This window comes from Rhinopithecus roxellana, chromosome 14, assembly GCF_007565055.1.
Source record: "Rhinopithecus roxellana isolate Shanxi Qingling chromosome 14, ASM756505v1, whole genome shotgun sequence".
Classification (NCBI taxonomy): domain Eukaryota; kingdom Metazoa; phylum Chordata; class Mammalia; order Primates; family Cercopithecidae; genus Rhinopithecus; species Rhinopithecus roxellana.
In genome coordinates, this window is record NC_044562.1 from 63,698,034 (window position 1) to 63,717,787 (window position 19,754).

The 19,754-nt window shown below is 52.0% G+C and overlaps 1 protein-coding gene across 7 annotated transcripts in view; it reads right to left on the bottom strand.

Moving 5' to 3' along the window:
- Positions 1-19,754, bottom strand: part of SH3BP4 (SH3 domain binding protein 4) — a 103,387-nt gene that overhangs the window by 50,911 nt on the left and 32,722 nt on the right. For 3 of the 7 annotated variants that reach the window (XM_030916873.1, XM_030916876.1, XM_030916874.1), the window contains exons 2-3: positions 19,649-19,703; positions 7,470-7,543 (exon numbers count right to left, since the gene is read on the bottom strand). The gene's annotated coding sequence lies outside the window, so the exon portion shown is untranslated. Of the gene's footprint in view, positions 1-3,023; positions 3,979-7,469; positions 7,544-9,813; positions 10,020-19,648; positions 19,704-19,754 lie in introns of those variants that run through there. The other 4 variants (XM_030916872.1, XM_030916875.1, XM_030916877.1 and 1 more) reach the window with 3 other exon arrangements.

Sequence of the window (19,754 nt, forward strand, 5' to 3'; positions counted from 1 at the left end):
GCCTGACCCTTTTTGTTTTACTTGTTTTGTTTTTGAGACAGGGTCTCACTCTGTCATGCAGGCTGCAATGCAGTGCTGTGATCACAGCTCACTGCAGCCTTGACCTCCTGGGCTCAATCAATCCTCCCACCTCAGCCTCCTGAGTAGTTGGGGATACAAGTGTCACCAGCACGACTGGCTAACTTTTTGTATTTTTTATAGAGACCAGGTTTTGCTATGTTGCCCAGGCTGGTCTTGAACTCCTGGACTCAAGTGATCCGCCTGCCTCAGCCTCCCTTGGATTACAGGTGTGAGCCACTGCATCCAGCTTGACCTTGGTTTGATGACTATTTAGCTTCTCTGAGGCACAAGTTTCCTCATCTGCAAAACGAGGCTGCTAATGAATACTTGGCTCAACCCACCTGTCCTTGAGAAGATTATGCAACATAACAAACCCAAGAGAGCTTGGCAATCTATAAACCACTGTGCACAATGTAAATATAAAATAAGCCTGCAGGAGAGTTCTTCAAACCCTGTATGGTAACAGTTCTGTCCCACAGCTTCCTCTTCGCCAAATCTGACGATGGCCCCAGAACTGCATCACTTAAAAACTTACCCTCTGGCCCGGTGTGGTGGTGCACACCTGTAATCCCAGCACACTGGGGAGGCCGAGGCGGGTGGGTCACCTGAGGTCAGGAGTTTGAGATCAGTCTGGACAACATGGTGAAACCCTGCCTCTGCTAAAAATACAAAAATTAGCCAGGTGTGGTGGCGCACACCTGTAATCCCAGCTACTCTGGAGTCTGCGGCAGGAGAATCACTTGGACCCGGGAGGCGGAAGTTGCAGAGAGGTGAGATCGCGCCAATGCACTCCAGCCTGGGCAACAGAGTAAGACTCCACCTCAAAAACAAAAAACAAAAAGCAAAAACAACAACAAAAAAATACCTAACCCTCCTTTGAGAGCCAACTCATAATTCCTCTTCAAATGCAGCCCTGAAATGTCCGGGCTTGAATACCAGGAAGCCCAAATGATTTGTGAGGACTCATCTCTCCAGTCACCTCTCCACAGGCTCCCTGGAGGCTGCCTCTTGCCCTGGACTGTGGGTTTCTATTAACCTACCTAGGGAAGCACCTTCGACTCTCAGGTGTCATTCAGAAGAAGACCAAATTCAATGAAAAACCTAAAGATAATGTTCAGAAGCCAGGTCTTCCCTGTTCTGCAAGTGGGCAAAGAATACATGTACTTAATGAAAAGCACAAGAAATAAAAGCTACACAAAGGGAAGGAGAGTTTTACACTCTGGTTTCTGTCAAGGGTCATCTCTGTTTCAGCTGCGCACTCCAGCCACGACATTCAGGCCCCATTCAGGCCCCCGTTAGGTCCCACCTCGGCTTATCTTATCTCCAAGTGCAATAGGCTTGCCTGAGGCCTGCCTCCAGCTCAGAGGTTGTTAACATTTTTTGAGGGTGCAAATCCTCTAAGGAATCTGACAGAGTCTCTGGACCCTCTCTTTAGAAAACCACCTCCACCTGTAAAGTTCTGCATGCAGTTTCAGGGGTTTCACAGACCCTCTCAAAGGGCCACGCCAAGGACCCAGGAGCCCAGGAGCCCAGGATAAACACATCTGTTCTGTTACTGATAACAGTTACCTTCAGAAGACCAAGGCTGGGAAGAGCAGCAGATGCCCCAGGTCAAGCCAGAGCCTCTGTCAACACTGTTTATAATTAATTTCTCAAAAACTGGAGGCAGAGACGAGGTTGTACGCCCCAGCTCAGACACAAAAGTGAGCACCATGTAAACGGGATTTATGGGCAATGACAAGGTAAGAAGAAAAAGAATCAAGTTGTGTTTACTGAGAGCAAAGTCCAGAGCTGCTGCCTGGGGGAAGGAAAGGGGTCAGAACGAGGTGACGCCTGCCCACAAGCAGCTGGGGCAACGGGGAGATACCACCAATGTAGAAAAAGGCAGAAACCATATGGAGGCTGCTGGCAGTGGGGACAGGCCCCAGTGTGTGGGGCACCAGACGGAGGGTAGGATGCAGGACAAGTCCCTGGCCTTTATGTCTCTGCTTCCTCCTCTGCCAAATGCAAGGCTGGGCTCTGTGATCTTTCAAGTCCCTCTGGCCATCCAACAGAGTGGAAAGGAGATTTGGGCACACCACATGTGGGGCTCCAGGACCATGCAACAGGGACATGAACATCGCAGCTTGACGTCCTCCGTGTCAGTGACTCAGAGACAAAGGATCAGAGCCCGACCCCAAGATCCAGGCTTCCCTTCTGGCTAAGCCTCTTGCTGACTTCTTGGAAGGAGGGGCCTCATGTTATTGACTCTGGCCAGTGGATCATGCTAATCCCTCCTCTGACCTTCATATCCCCTGGAACCAAAGGGCGGGGCCCAGATCAGGAGAGCAACCTGCATGGGAGAATAGCATGAATGAAATGTCAGGGACAGGGGTGGCCACCCTGGTCACATCAATAACATATTAACAGTGAAGCCACACAGCTCAGGCTGGGGGGCCCTCCATAAGCAGATGAGAGAAGCGAGGTCCAGAGAGGATACAGGACTTGCTTAAAGTGATGGGGTTGTGGGGACTTTCGAAAGGAAGGAAGAAGGGAAGGAGAGAGGGAGCTTGCAGAGAAGCCCAGCTGAGGATGAGTGACACTTCCCTGATTGCCTGGGGGTCCCAGTGGCTGTCGCTGCCTGGCCCAGGCACACCCTCAGCCCGGAAACCCCTGTGGCCTCACTCCTCCCCAGATGGATCAGCGGTGGAGACCAGGTACAGGTGAATGAATCCACAGCAGACCCAGAGCTTGAGGTGGCCCAACCAGCTGCTTCTGAGACTGAGACTTGGATGCTCAGAAACTCCAAAGCGGCCCAAGGGCAGGTCCTGCAATGGGCTTCTGCACCTTGGCTGGTGGCCACTCCCGGGCCAGGTGTGCGCTGGTGGTGAGCAGCAGAGGCCAGGTGACGGAGCCAGCCACACAGGTGAGAGGAAAGTATAATTTTTGATGGCTTTCATTTCTCAAAGTTTGAGAAGACTCACTATGCTCTGTTTCTGGATCATTCCAATAATCCTGCCCCCTTTTCTTCTTGAGCAAGTCTGAGAGTGTCTTCGATTCCTTTTTAGTCTTTGAGAACCTTCAGAGACCCAGGTTCCATCTTTACCAGAGGAAACTGAGGTCCAAGGAAATTGATTTATATAACATGCTATTGTGCCAATAATTGAAATCTGTCTCTGCTTAGTCAGAAGCTCTTCGCATAGGTATTTTTCGGACCCAAGAATGAAATACATCCAGGTGCCCTTCTGAAATTGCAGTCAGCCCAGTCAGCTTTAAGGGTGGAGGACAACTCCAAGCACAGAGACAGGAAAATCAGGGCTTTTCTGATTTGATGGGAAGGTTCTTCCAAACGGGAGCAGATTTCAGCAAGAGAATCAAAGGCTCTTGAAATAAATAATAGTGGAGTCTTTCTTTGACTGACATCTTTTGTCCCCACAGCCTCAAGTATGTTAAAAATCCCTCTTGTGAACTCACGACATGCTTGCTTTGAGAAAGGTGTAAGGCAGGCTAGTTATGACACCACAGAACAAGCCTCTTAAGAAGGCAGGCGCCGTTCTTAGTCCAGTGTGTCGCCGGGAGTACAGCTCATGTTTCTTTCTCCTCTGTGCAGATTCCCCAGCTTCCCTTCGGCGGCTGATGGCCTCACCAATGTGCACTTGCAGCGGTTTATTCACTGAGGCCCTGCGGACATTGTCACCGGAATGCAGAGGCTTGGAGAGATGCTGAGCACGGCTTCCCGTTCCGCCGCTACATGGCCTCAAGTGCCCTTCTCCTCCGTTGGATTATCTGCTGATAACCCAGAGGTCAGGCCTTGGCAGGTGCCGAATCAGTGCCTGCAGGTCACCTCAATGGACAGTCCAAGCAGACCTGGTCATGCTATTAAGGTCGCTGGCCTTAGTTTCTCTGTCCCAAGGATGTATGAAAGCCAGGATCGCTGTCCCAGACTGAAGGCCACGGGGACTTAGCCCAATGCAAACCTCAAAAGTAAACCAATTCGTGGTTGCCAGAGGCGGGGGCAGGGGCAACAGGAGTGGTGACGTAGCGAGTACAGGGTGCTCTTCCAGGGTGATGAGGAAGTTTTGAAACGAGACAGAGGTGGAGGTGACACAGCACCAAGAATGCGTCCGATGCCCAAGCAGTGGTCAGCTGGATGTCACGTGACTTTTACTTTGAAACCAAAACCAGCAAACAGAAAGCTCAGCAAACACACACAGGGCTAGGAACCAAACACACACAGGGCTAGGAACCAAACACACACAGGGCGAGGAACTTAGGAGACCCTCAGTCCGAAGGGACCCCTGCAGACTTTCCATATGGTCCGGGCAGGAGGTGCCCAGGCAGAGCCGGCATGGCCAGTTGCCCTGTGGAGAGTGGGTGATGCCGCTACCACCCATTTCTTCACTGCACCTTCAACTGTCGTGTGAATTCACAGTCCTAAGAAAAAAAATCATGTTTACCTGTTCATTTTTATGTCTCCTGTTTGTGGCTCACAATGTATTCCCATTGGCCAGTCTAAAGTGGGGGGTGTGGTACCAGCCCACGTGGTTCATGTGCCCCCCCGCCCCAGGCACCCAGCTAAGCTAAGGGAACAGAGGAGTGGTTTAGGCGGCACACAAATGCAGCTAGACTCCAGGCTAAGCTCCAAGACTTCTTTCTTTTTGAGACAGAGTCTCGCTCTGTCGCCCAGGCTGGAGTGCAGTGGTGCGATCTCAGCTCACGGTAACCTCCGCCTCCTGGGTTCAGGCGATTCTCCTGCCTCAGCCTCCCAAGCAGCTGGGACTACAGCACCCGCCACCACGCACAGCTAATTTTTTGTATTTTTAGTAGAGACAGGGTTCACCGTGTTAGCCAGGATGGTCTGGATCTCCTGATCTCGTGATCCACCCGCCTCAGCTTCCCAAAGTGCTGGGATTACAGGCATGAGCCACCGTACCCAGTCCACTGATACTTCTTAATCACCCACTGAACTTGAACTTGAATGAAGTAGTCTGGGTTTCTGAGTACTCTGAGATGAGTTTCTCATCTGTGAAACAGGCAGGGTGTTCCCAGGACTTGAACAGACACAACCACAGAGGGTGGGTGTTGAAGCCGCCAGGGGCTGGAGCTCACCCTTCCCAGCCATCAGTGGGATGGTGGGAACAACCACAGGGGCAGGCCTTGTGGGGCCTCAGTCCCGCACCGGCTCTGTCCTCTGGCTGACACTCCCCGGAGGAGCAGTCAGTCCTGCTCTGCTGCAGGCCTCCGTTTCCTCAGTCGTTCTGGTCTCAGAAACTGAGTCAGGGAGCATTTCTGCTGCCTCCTTTGTCCTGAAGGACACCAGGCACCAGGATAAATTACCTCAGATGGTGATGACCAAGGGAGCAGGAACAAGTTAACAACTTGAACCCACGAGGGGGGAACTACATGCAAATCACAAAATTTGCCACGGGCAAAACTCAGGGCACGGAAACAGAAACCCTGGGCAGCCCCGTCTCTCACTGACCCCCAGGCAAATCAGACTGTGACTATTCAGAGGCACCAAGAAAACACTGCATGTATGCCTCTGGGAAAACAAGGCAAAAGGAAAATCAGCTCGGTGGCCTGTGGATGGTCTCTAACTGCTGTGAGGACCCACGCCCCCAAGCACCCCTAAACTTCACCCAGAGGTGCATGCAACGCTCTGCCCACTGTATCCAGGGCAAGTCTGGGTGCACCTCCCTCACCAGGCTCCCGGAAGCCTGTGTACCCGCCATGGAGACCAGCGGGCACCACTGTGGGATGGCAACACCCGTCTCACCCTCCTGTTTCTCTTCCCAGACCTCTTGCTGCCCCAGGAACTCTGGCACAGGGTCAGAAAAAGCAAACCACATGCGTGCCGCCCAAGAAACTGCTGCAGCCCAAGAGGGACCCCCATTAACCTCCTCCTGCTTTGCTCAGGATGGGGCCTGCTCTGGCAAAGCCTCAAATGCAAAGTCCAGCGAGGCGAGCCCACGTGGGGGCCCCCAGAGAACCACGTTGCACAGTTTATCTAGAAACAAGAACCCCCACATCTCTCCAGTTTATCTAGAGACAAGAACCAAGCTGCAGTAGTTGCCTTTGATTTTAGAAACCCCCGCTTTCTGACCAATGCCAGGCCAAAAGAATGCCAGGAATGTGGACGCCTTTCAGGAGGGTTCACCGCAGCCCAAAGAGACCACAGCCTCTGGGGCCAGGGGCTGCACTTATAAGGAAAGGCCTGCTGGTGGCCTCTGCCTGGGCTGAAGTGTTTCAAGTCACTGAGGCCCCAGTGGGCGGAGGACTGACCCTAGGACCAGAAAACCCCTGAATTCCTCACGTCACTGTGAAAAGCCCTGATCCTCCTCCTGAATGTCTCAAACCTTCTCTCCACCCTAAGGCACAGGCAGATACTGGAAAACGAAGAGACAGGACAGAAAGGGTGGGGGGAGAAGTTTAAACAAAAATCCAGTCAGCTACCCTCAGTTTACAGGATTTAAGAAAAACCTGAAACAGTGCAAGCAGCTGCCTGCTTTACTTAGAAGCGTTTTTAAAATTCCAACATGGCCCAAACAGGAATCCCACTGCAAGCCGCGGCTTCTCAACTCCCCCTTCGGCCTTGAGCATCCATATGTAGCGTTTACTGAGATCAATCCTTTCTGCTTGCTGGGGAACGACTCGTATGTTGCTTTTTAAGCAAACAGAGGCTGTGCCCTACGAGGTAGGCGATCCTATCCAACTGACTTTACAAAGGAGGGTGTTCCTTCTATTGCCAACCAGGACGATAAAGGCCAAGAACAGCCAAGAAAACCTCCAGGAACATTTTACCAGAACACCATTTAATCCAGCTCTTCCTCATGCACACCAGTCAAGGCTTCCTTGGAACATTTTCTGCCAGCGTGTTTCAAGGACAAATGCTCCCCCGACGCCTCAGGGAGGGTGACCTGTAACCGCGGGTCATCCCCATCTCGTTGCAGGTAACCTCCTGTGACGTGAGAACAATCCTTCCTTTGTGCACGCACCACAGGAAAGGACAGCCAACCTGGGCTCTGTCCCGCGGCTGCTGGGGCGGGGATGAGATGCTAGCCCGGCTTCTCAGAAGAGTGAGAACGTTCCACGGGAGGCAACAGAAAGGGGATTCGCTGAAAACAGAAACATGGGGCTGTTCTGGGAATGCGCTGGGGCTAGGCTTCTGGATGCCAGGATGACAAACGACCTTCCCACACCGGGGCCAACACTGTGGGCTTCGAGGACAGGAGGAGAGCACCATGAGGGACAGGCCTGCAGTGCCTGCAAAAGGTCAAGTGTCACCAGAAGCTTCCAGAAGCTTTCTCCCTCCTGCAGCTGCTCTGCACACATTTGGGGCCCGTCTCCCCATGAGTCCGGCACCTTGGTCATGACATGGTAAAGCGGGTCCAGGTACGGCAACCCACTCACACCATGCCTGCACTACGTACCTGGTACAGCCACAGCCTCCTGCCGTCAGAGAAGTCCCAGGACACGGCCTTCTGTCCAGGAGAGAAGCGAAGCGCTGCAAGACAAGAAGGAAACACAAGTGAGCTTCAGTCCCATCCAGTGCAGAACTCAGGCCTGCTTCCCGCCAGGGCCCCTTCACGTCCTGGAGGACAGACGGACTCTGCAATGCATTTCCACGGCAGGTGAGGACAGTGGTGGACGCCGCCACGCGGCCTCCAGGTCCCCTTCTGAAGCCAACTCTGGGAGTGTGGCCAGAGGAAGGACCTTGACCCAGGGCCACCCAGAACTGTCTCACTGGAAAGAGCCCTTCTCGAGGTCACATCGGCCCCATTCCTGGGCCAGCCTGCACCCAATGACCAGACCAGTGACCAACGCAGGGTAACAAAGCCTGCCCCTCACCCCACTCCTGAATCGGGGTGACTTGGCAGTCTGGCCCAGGCCAGAGCTCCTGTGGGGTCAGCGACGGGCTGCGTGGAGGCTGCGTCCCAGCCTCACTGTCCTCTGCCCCTGCTGCTGTGCTCCCCAGCAAACCTAAACATCCCGCCCAGTGGCCCCTGCGTCATGGTCCGCTTCACAGGGAGCCCTGCCTGTGACAATAGCTTATTGTGCCTTTTCTCACCCCAAGACTGAGTCTCCCGTCACCTGCCATTACTTCTGCTGCAACGACTGGCATCGTGAGGGCCACAGAAGCATCTTATCAGCTGCGCCCTGAAGATGAACCTCAGACATGCCGCAGCAGTGGGGTCTCCTCCTCAAGTCACAGGGCGCTGACATCACTACAGAGCCGGCGCCTTTGAGAGCAGAACTGGCCAACGTCGACGTGACAGGCAGGACTGCAGGTGCCACCATGACGCCCTCCCCCTCAAGCTGACTTTCTCCACAGGAATAACAGAGTGGGCCCCGGGCCTTCAGAGGAATCCGGGACCTCATCGGACTGTGAAAGGAGGAGTGGGAACTTCCTTCTGGACACCTTTCCTAAATCATGGCCACTCAGCCTCCGCAGGAACCAGACAGCCCAGAACAGACCTCCATCCATGTCAATATTTAACATGCAATTAAAAGAAGCACCACAATCACCCCAGAAGGAAAGAATCATTCCCTGTGGTGCTGGGACAACTGGCTGGTGTTCAGAGCACAGACCTCCCCACTTCAGGGCTTCAACTCATAGCCAAAGATAAAATGAATTCCAGATCAATAGAACCGTGTGGAGGGGGAGAGGGAGGGAGGAAAGGAAATTGCCCAGTAGATAATAGAAAATCTAGTTGTAGAGTTGATCTCTACATAGACACGGACCTTCTAAGGGTACAAGCGACGTGCAAAATCACACAGGCAAAAGGAAAAGAATCAATGAACGCCACGAAAAAGGCCACAACAATGTGACAAAATAAATGCACACACACAACAAAAGATCTCAAACCAGAGAAGACAAAAACAAAGGGTAGGAAGAGACAGGCGGGACTGCAGGTGCCACCACGGCTCCCGCGCAGCCACCCACACCGCGACTGACTTTCTGGACAGGAACCCCAAGGCGGCCCTGTTCACAGGAGAGAAGGCAGGATGCCGCCATCCGTCCATCCCCCTCCTTTGAGACAGGTCTACCATGTTGCTCAGAGCTCTTCGGAATCTCTCTCAAAGTACTCGTTCTCCAAACAGTCATCCCAAGACAGAGCAGCTGAAAATCTCATCATCTTAAAAGAAATAAAAGGGCACTGAAAACACCTGGGGGAAGTGAAGCTACAAAGGGGGTTGGCTTCGTGGTATACATCCCTGCCCTCTTCAGACTTCTGCAGCTTTTCCCGTTTCCTCTACCGTGAGCATGCCTTTCCCTTTTCTTCTGATTCTAAAAGCCACTGCACCAGCATCTCTGAGAACCTGGTGCCTCTTCCTTCCTTTGTACCCCAAGGTCAGGGTACTCGGAATCTTCATCCTGAATTCTAGGCAGGCACCGGCACTGCTGGGCCCCTTCGTCAGGTGGGTCCGTTGCAGGCTGTCATAAAGGACAGATGGGAACTGCCTCAGTGGGGACCCGCCTCCAGTGGCTGCAGTGACTACTGGGCAGGTGAGGAAATGAGGGGAGGGCGAGTCCAGTGACACAGAACAGAACACCCCAAGAGAACGTGTGGCCCGAACATCAGCTCTGACAGGGGCTTCAAGAAACGGACCGCCGGGGCTCATCTCAGCCTCCTCACTCTGCCCGGGGCACTTCCTGAGACAAGCCCAAGGCAGGGACAAGTGTATTTTCCCTGCCCCACCAAGCGCTCCCCAGAAAGACCCGGCTCCCCTCACAGGAACTCCCCAGCCTCCCAGGCTGTGGGCAAGGCCTACCTCAAAGCCTGCCAGGTGCTGCCCAGACCCAGAGCCACACGGCAGGAACACATCTATCTCCAGGTGCTGCCCAGACCCAGAGCCACACAGCAGGAACACATCCATCTCCAGGTGCTGCCAAGAACCAGAGCCACGTGGCAGGAACGCGTCCATCTCCAGGGGCTCCAGACCCAGAGCCACACGGCAGGAACACATGGATCTCCAGGGGCCCAAGATGCCTTCCTCCTTGTGACACTCCTCCCCCAACTCACTCCACTCCACTCGGTCGTGGGGGCTACTGAGGCCACAGAGCTACCTGAAGAGCCACCCTCCAGCCGCCACAAGGAAAACGACCTGCGTGTGGCCTAGGGCCTCAACCTCCCCATTCTCGCTGCTGCCCAGCCCTCCCCAAGCTGCCCAGCTCCCGCCCCCCAAGGTGCAAAATAAATCTTTGCTGGATAATTCCAGATACCACCTCGGCCCAACTCCAAAAAGCTGCCACGCTCCTTTCTCTATTTAAAGAGAGGCTGCACTGACAACACTCTCCGTCACTGTGGCTTTCGGCACTGATTCTCTTCGCATTTTTGGATAAGGGCCCTGCAAGCCCTCTGGAGCTTTCCTTGTGGCAGGTTCTTTAGGTGGCGTCTTTACTTAACAGCCTTGTGGCCCGAAACTGAGCCCAGAAGGCTCCCTGGACAGCGAGGATGATTGGGTAAACTCACACCTCATGCCTAAGGGAGGACCCAGCTTCCCTGACAAGGGACTCAGAGATGCCATAACTGGACCCTGGGCAGGGACAGGTGCACATGTGGCACCACTGGCCCCCTCAGTGCTGGAGTGGAGGGAGGAGAGAATCTGGCTCTGTCAAGTCCAGGAGGTCCCAGTGGATGGATTCAATGGACAGGACCGCTGGCCCCTTTCTACCTCCCCAGGAGGTTGATCACCTCCTGATCAACCTCTCCAGAGGCCCAAGGTTTCTGGACAAGGACCGGCCCTGTTGAGAAGAGGGGGGCACGATCTTTCAGTCAAGCACTGTTCTCCCGTGGGCACCACCAGACACCAGTGTGGGCCCATCAGTCTTCAGGAGCCCCAAGAAAACCACGCAGTTTAGTGTGGGTGGATGGAATTAGCATGAAGTCTAGAGGATGCCTTATTCTCCGGTTGTTTCAAGAAACATCAATGTTGTCATTAACCATGATTTGGGGCAAATCGCCATAAACCACAATGCCAGGAAGACAAGATTCTATTGTCTTCAGTAGCTCAAAACACAAGAGTCTTCTCCCATGGTGCAGAGAGAAGGGCAGTTATGTCGCTTTGTCCATCTGAGTAGCTGTTTTAACAATGGCTGACAGTCTCAGCTGATGACAAATCTGCAGAGGGTTCATCCCACCTCTTATCCCACCTCGGCAGGTCTGGGAGCGGGAGTGGATAAATGATATGAGGCTTGTGGTCCTCACCCCACCACATCCAGACAGGAAGCTATATTCATACACAGAGACGACCACTGTGTCCTAAATCCTCATTTCGGAACAGTCAAAAAGACAGTGATCGCCCCATTTCCTAAGTGGTACAGATGGAATTGTGTCCCGCCAAATTTGCACATTAAGTCCTAATCCCCAATACCTCAGAAAGTGACCTTATTTGGAGACACAGCGTTCAAGGTGCAATCAAGCTAAAGTGAGAGCACCAGGGTGGGTCCCAATCCAATATGACCTGGTGACTTTATAAAAGGGGAGAGTTTCAACAGACATGCACACAAAGAGGGACAGGTGACAGGACGACGGAGATGGGGTGTGAGGCTTCTACAAGCCAACAGCTACCTGCAAACCCCCAGATGCTAAGGGAGAAAGGCCTGGAACTGATTCTCCCTCAGCCTCAGAAGGAACTGGCCCCAATGACACTCATCTTGGACTTCCAGCCTCCTGACCTGTAAGATAATCCTTTTCCGTGGTGCAAACCACCCAGCAGTTTGTGGTCCATTGACAACAGCCCCGTCAATGTAATTCATCAGACCTTAGAGTCTCCATTTGCAAATTGGGAAAAGGAATTCTCACGGCTCTGTCCATCTCAGAGGTTACTGAGTGAGTGACAGATTTGAAAATATTACATGAACTCTTCACCCAACTCAACCTACAGGCCAGCCGGTGCTGACCACACTAAGAGCTGGTCCACGCTGCAGAGCTGAGTCTTTCAGGGCCAGATCCGCACAGTGAACATGCAGGAACACCCACAACTAATTTTGTTACAGCAACCTCAGGTATGGGCCCAAAAGTCCAACCCACTAGTTATGAGACATAGTTCTTGAAGGGTTGAGGTGAAGCAATGTTAGGCTGGTGTTGAGTAAACTGAAAAACGTGTAAGCCTATTTCTTAGATTTCCAAGCCTCCACAGTGAATATCAATGGAGCCATTGGCCAGAGGAGCCTCTATATCCTGCATCCCCGACAGCTGGATGACGGGGGTCGCTCCATCCTCACCCACCACCATACATCAGAGCCAATCACTAGAACCAAACTACAAAGTAGAACTAAATACACGCTGAGTACCATTTATCCAAAATCCCTGGGACCAGAAGTGTTTCGGATTTCAGATTTTGGAACATCTGCATATATACAATGAGATATCTTGCGGATAGGACCCAAGTCTAAACACTAAGTTCATTTATGTTTCATCCGTACCTTCTACACACAGTCCAAAGGTGATTTTACGTAACACTTTAAATAATTTTGTTCTGGAGCTTTGACTGCAACCTGTCATGTGAGATTAGGTGTGAAATTTTCCACTTGTGGCATCACGTCGGTGCTGAAAAAGTTTCAGACTTTGCAGCATTTTGGATTTCAAATTTTTGGATGAGGGGTGTTCACCCGGAAAATTCTTGTCCAAATCAAAGGCAAACTACAGCCCGTGGGCCAAATCCAGCCTGGCCACCTATCTTTGTATGGCCCATGAACAAAGAATGTCTTTCTATTTTTAAATAGTTGGAGGGAAAATAAAAAGAGTAATATTTCACAATGTGAAAATGATACGAAATTTAAGTCCCAATGTCCTTACCTAAGTTTCACAGAGCACAGCCCCACCCGTTTATCAATAGCACTTCTGTGCAACCAAAACAGAGTAGCTGTGACACAGACCTTATGGCCCACAAAGTGGGAAATATTTACTCTCTGGCTTTTTACAGAGAAAAGTGTGCCAAGCCCTGTTCTCTACCCTTCCTACTTACGCAGTGGGCAAAGGGCCAGGCGGGATGTAGGCTCAGGCCAAACGGAAGTGGGCATTCACCCGGTACATGGCTGCATGCCAGGAGTGTCTGCCAAGAGACCAGCTAGGGTAAGAGATGGCAAGAGGGAAGGAAAGAAAATCAGACGGAGGTGTGGTCAGAAAGGGAGACGGGAACGGGCCCAACATCCATTTCAAGGTTTCTTTCTAGAGCTGGCTCCAACCTCAAAAAGAGGGGAGGCATCTCTGGCCCCCTCCAGCAGCACAGTGACACCGTCCTCCTCCAGCTTCGGGTTCGCACAATCAGTCCTCATGCACGGCACGTCCAAGAATACACGGGGGCTTCATGGCCTGGCCATGGACTCAACCCCAGGTTCTTCATTCTCTGTGAGGGCAGATCATTCCACTCCGAGACAACCAATTTACAGAACTGAGACAGCGGCACTCTGGTAGACGGACAAAAGCCTTTGTACTTTATGCTATCAAAATCAGCACTATTAAAACTTACACACTGACAATGTATTTGGGCAAGGGAAGGATGAAGCAGCCACGTGAGAGGGCCTGAAATCTCACCTGATGCACGTTACATTTTCTTATGCAAAACACAAAACCGCTTCATTTACCTTTCCCATAATTACACAAAATTTCCAATTTTACAGAGAATGTGATAAGGAATGGGATATGACCTTCCTCTCTCCTGCGTTAAACCTGGAATGAATACTAAGCATAAAAACGGGGGAGGGGCGTTGAGACAACCACACACCCAGCACTTGCAACAGCTTTGTACACCTGTTCATGAGTCCCCCCTATACACCGTGGGCTCCTCCTGGCACCTGCGCAGCACCAAGTGGCTGCCTTCTCTGAACGCCCTTCCACCCTGGCAGGGCAGTGGAGGAGGTGGAGGCCCCCTGCCCTTGAATGTGAAGACAGGAGGATGATGAGACACAGGGCCCACTACACCTGTGGGGCCAGAAGACCATTTTCTCATTCCCCTTTGGGCTCTGCTCCCCTGGCTGGAGCTGGGGGAAGCTCGTTGTGGAAATTTTACATATTTAATTACTACATAAACTGATGGCAGGGGTGAGACAAGGGCAGCTCCCATGGCAATTCAAGTGGAATATTTCAGAAAGACTCACTAAAGGTGAATCACTTAAAAATGTGGCTGGCGGGCCGGGCATGGTGGCTCATGCCTATAATCCCAGCACTTCGGGAGGCTGAGGTGGGCGGATCACGAGGTCAGGAGATCGAGACTATTCGGGCTAACACGGTGAAACCCCGTCTCTACTAAAAATACAAAAAATTACCCTGGCGTGGTGGCGGGCGCCTTTGGTCCCAGCTACTTGGGAGGCTGAGGCAGGAGAATTGCTTGAACCTGGTAGGCGAAGGATGCAGTGGGCCGGGATTGCACCACTGCACTCCAGCCTGGGCGACAGAGCAAGACGCTGACTCAAAAATGTGGCTGGCAAGCTAGATGACATTCAACACCTGAGAAAAATGGAGTCAACTCTAGAACTCTGGGCACAGATGGCCTCACCAGTGTCCCCGTGTCATGGCACCATCTTGGACTGGAAATCAATCATGGAATCATGCATGTGGGTCACACAGGAGACACCAGGGCCAAACCCACACTCAGAAAAGACCCGAACCCAACAGAAAGACTGGAAGATCCGCACACACGCAGCTTTTCCTTGTATTTTTAATGATTCTTCTAGACTTTGACTTTTTCAACTCACTGACCAATCACTTCCGGAGCCTCACAAGCTGATCTAGCTCATCATTCTGGGCTCTACCGGGGCTGCGGGCGGTGAAGGTTTTTTTTTTTGTTGTTGTTGTTGTTGTTGAGACGGAGTCTCGCTCTGTTGCCCAGGCTGGAGTGCAGTGGCCGGATCTCAGCTCACTGTAAGCTCCGCCTCCCGGGTTCCCGCCATTCTCCTGCCTCAGCCTCCCGAGTAGCTGGGACTACAGGCGCCCGCCACCTCGCCCAGCTAGTTTTTTTTGTATTTTTAGTAGAGACGGGGTTTCACCGTGTTAGCCAGGATGGTCTCAATCTCCTGACCTCGTGATCCGCCCGTCTCGGCCTCCCAAAGTGCTGGGATTACAGGCTTGAGCCACCGCGCCCGGCCGGTGAAGGTTTTAATCCAAGGTTTCGACAATCACCACCTAAAAGCTAGCCAAGGACAGCGTCTCAAGGAAGGCATCTTGGCCGGGCGCGGTGGCTCAAGCCTGTAATCCCAGCACTTTGGGAGGCCGAGACGGGAGGATCACGAGGTCAGGAGATCGAGACCATCCTGGCTAACACAGTGAAACCCCGTCTCTACTAAAAAAATACAAAAAACTAGCTAGAAGAGTTGGCGGGCACCTGTAGTCCCAGCTACTCGGGAGGCTGAGGCAGGAGAATGGTGTGAACCCGGGAGGCGGAGTTTGCAGTGAGCCAAGATCCGGCCACTGCATTCCAGCCTGGGCAACAGAGCGAGACTCCGCCTCAAAAAAAAAAAAAAAAAAAAAAAAACAGGGAAGGCATCCTAGGCTTTGATTCTGACCTCAGAACTCTCTCCCATGAACAAGTAGGGGGACACCATGAGCCGCCCATGTTGGGGGAAGGCAGCCTGGGGAATGAAGGGTCTGGAGATGGTCATGAGTCAAACGAGAGGGTTCACGTTTCTCACCCCAGCTCCACGACCTTTGCTAAGTGACTTATCTTTCCTGGGTCTCGTTTTCCACAACTGTAACGCAGAACTCTAGCGTACATCCAGTTCGTGTGGGTTTCTCTTCTTTTAGTTTTTCTTCCAGCCTGTAGACCATGTTGAGGGCAGAGACCCTGTCTTTCGTTTTGTTTTGTTTTCTTTGAAACATACCAGACACTGAGCGCCAAATACATGGTAGAAATGGCACACAACACCCGTGAAATTCTGTGACTGAGGCAGTGGTTCTCAAACACCGGCATTCACTGGAATTACCTGGAGGGCTGATTCTAACACAGGTTGCTGGGCCCAACAACCCTCAGTTTCTGATTCTGTAGGTCTGGGGTGGGCCTGAGAATGTGCACTTCTAACCTGCTCCCAGCTGATGTTGACGCTGCCTCTGAAAACCATTAGCAGGCCAGGCGCAGTGGCTCATGCCTGTAATCCCAGCACTTTGGGAGGCCGAGGTGGGTGGATCCCTTGAGGTCAAGAGTTAGAGAACAGTCTGACCAACATGGTGAAACCCGTCTCTACTAAACGCAAAAAATTAGCTGGGCGTGGAGGCACATGCCTATAATCCCAGCTACTTGGGAGGCTGAGGTTGCAGTGAGCCAAGATTGCACCATTGCACTCCAGCCTGGGCAACAAGAGTGGAACTTCATCACAAAAAAAATAAACAAATAGAATTATTAGCAGAATGTATCCTAGTTGACAACATACTTTCCCATCTGGCCTCTCGGTCGCTTTTCACAACAACCCTGCGAGGTAGGCCAGACATGTATTATCATGCCATCATTTAGCAGATAAGAGAACTGAGGCTGACCCGGTTTCAAAGACTCACCCAAGATCAGGAATTGAAAAGCTGGGATCCTAACCCAAAGCCAGCAGCCTTGATATGCAGAGTAACAGCAAACACAAACAGAACAATCCCAGGACCAGACAGGCTGCAGTAAGACAGGACGTGGACAAGTGAGGGTGTAAGATTCCAGACAAGGCTCCAATCCTGCATTTCCTTTTCCCATGGCAGGTTATAAAACTGCAAGTCTTTTAAAGTAGAAGTTAACATTCCTGCCCCTGAATCAGACTAACAATGTTTGTGATGGAGTCTTGAAAGAGTTTATGTCCCCCTAAAAAACCTAATTTAGGGCTGAAAGTATCTAGGAAACATGAGTGTGTTGAAGACTTGGACATTATTTGAATATGGACTCAAATCTTGGCTCTGCCACGAAATGCTGGGACCAGAGTTAAGTCTTATCCTTCCTCCTCCACTCAGGGTAGGGAGAAAATGACTGGGCCCCCTCGTGAATAAGAGAGATAATGCCCGCACCATGGTCTCTGTGCTCACAGGTGTGCATTGAGGGCCGGTTCACCTGCACATGGACCCTGAGCTCATAGGTATGTATCCAGGGCTGGTTCACCTGCACACGGTCCCTGTTCTTATAGGTTTGTGTCAGAGGCTGGTTCACCTGCACAGGGACCCTGAGCTCATAGGTATATATCAAGGGCTGGTTCACCTGCACCGTGCTCCTTGTACTCGTAGGTGTGCGTCACAGGTTGGTTCGTCTGCACATGGTCCCTGAGCTTGTAGGTGTGCGTTGAGGGTTGGTTCACCTGAACATACATCAAGGGAGGCTGCTACAAAGAGAGAGCCAAAACGCCTGTAGGCAGAGGGTCAAAAATACCTGTGCACGGAGAGTCAAAATGCCTGCACGCAGAAGGTCAAAAACGCATGTGCGCGGAGAGTCAAAATGCCTGCATGCAGAGGGTCAAAAATGCCCGTGCGCAGAAGGTCAAAAACGCTTGTGTATCTTGGGTCAGAAATGCTTGTGCACAAGAGTCAAAAAACGCATGTGCAGGTGAGATGCGCTTTCCCACTTCGTTCCCCTTCATTCACGCACACTTTGACTTTCTCCCATATTCTTCTAAACATCTTCCGCCACGCTGACTGTTTGTAAAGTCATTAAGGCAGACGTTGGCAGGTGACTCAAGTCTTGGTGGATGGAGCTAAACTATGGGCCTTTCTTATGACTCCCAGGGGACAGCCACAAAGTGAGGACTTGGTGGAAGTGGAAGGCCAGCTATAGCAGATCTTTATACATTCACTACTCCGTTGCTGCGCTGTCAAAACGTTCTCCAAATGGTGGGTGTGATCTGCAGGAGCTCTGCCACCCCAGCACAAGGCAGCCCCAGGAGCCCGGGTCAGCCTGCAGGATGGAGGATGTGCTGCAGAGATATAGCGCCCGGGGCTGCCCTGGGGTCGACGTCCCCGCCTCTGGCCTCTAGAAAGACAATTCTAGGGCATAGTATCATGGCTCCTCAGATGCATCTCCAGCATGATGGAGCCCTAATAGTGGTTAACAGTGGCCACTAGCTCAGTAGCTGACCCCTGATTTGCTTTTCCTCTTCCCTCTTCTCACCCTCTTCTGCTTGGATGGACTGCTGGGACCAGTCAGCTCCCCGAAAACATCAGCACCCAAGTCCTTGCCTCAGGCTCTGCTTTCAGGGGTTGCAAACCAGGACAGATGGTAAATGGTGCTAGACCACTGGGTTTTCTGTCCACGACACAGGCACTCCGTTGAGTGACGTAACTGAGCACTCGGTCGGTTCTGGTCAAAGCCAGTGGGGCTGTTACGGATTGTTAGAAATTCCCAATTTAGAAAGCCAAGCAAATATTTTCTTCTGTTAATAAGATACACTTATACTCAGCAAAGGGGATTGATACCTCATCTGACATTTTTACATTTAAAAGGACAGGGCTTAGTGGCTCATGCCTGTAATTTCAACACCTTGGACAGCCCAAGCAGGGGGATTGCCTGAGCCCAGGAGTTTGAGACCAGACCAGGCAATACAGCAAGACTTCGTCTCTACAAAAAAAAAAAAAAAAATTAGCCAGCCATGGTGATGCGCGCCTGTAGTCCCAGCTACTTACGAGGCTGGGGTGGGAGGATCACTTGAGCCCAGAGGTCGAGGCTACAGTGAGCCATGATTGCACCACTGCACTCCAGCCTGGAGACAGAATGAGACCCTGCCCCGCACCAAAAACAAAACAAAACAAAACAAAACAACAAAACCCATACACATATATATGCACTGTGGGTCATTTCCAGGCTGAGGACAACTAACTGCCAGAGCAGGGATTCCTGACCCTTAGCTAGGCCTGGATCCTGGTTCGGGCTCTGTGGCCCCAGCCCACGTGTCGGCAGGGAAGCCCAGCCCCAACCTCAGACGGCTCTGCTCAAACATACCTCCCTCAAAGCCGCAGAACCCTGCATGACTTTCCTACCGATGTTGTAACAAATTACCACAAACTTAGTGGCTCAAAACACACATTCACTCTCCAACAGTTCTGGAGGCTGGAAATCTGAAACCAGGCTCACTGGGCTGACATCAGGGCCAGTGCCTTCTGGAGGCTTCAAGGGGGTGAGGTGCTTCCGTGGCCCTGCCCTTTCCTGCATCCCATGGCTGCCTGGATTCCTGGCTCAAGGCCCCTCCTCCGTCTTCAAAGCTCAGGACTCCAGTCTCTGTTTCCACCATTCCAGGGCCTCCTCCTGTGGTCAGATCTCCATCTCCCTCTCCAAAGACTCGTGATAACATTTAGGGTCCATCTGGGTAATCCAGGGTATCTCACCATCTCAGGAGCCTTCAATGAATCACACCTGCAAAGTCCCTTTTGCCGAATAAGGTAACACCTGCAGGTTCTGAGCATTAGGACAGAAATATCTTTTTTGTGGAGGGGATTCACACACCATATCAAAAACACAAGCACACCACTGCTGCCCACTCCCTCCCCTGGTCTCATCCACCACTCGTGACATTCTTTTATCTATCATTTACTTCTCTCCTTTTTCTCCCACCAGAACAGCCCCCATGAATGCAAGGACTTTGTCCTGTTCACCGGGAACCACCTGGAACATAGCAGGTGCAGTCAGTGTTTGAATGGATGGATGATTTATAGAGTACCTGTAATGCCAATGCGGGTGGACGCACGGGAACTCAGAGCTTCTCAAGCACAAATCTGTGGACAAGAACAAGAAGCACCTTGAACAGGCTGCGTGGAGTGCCCTGG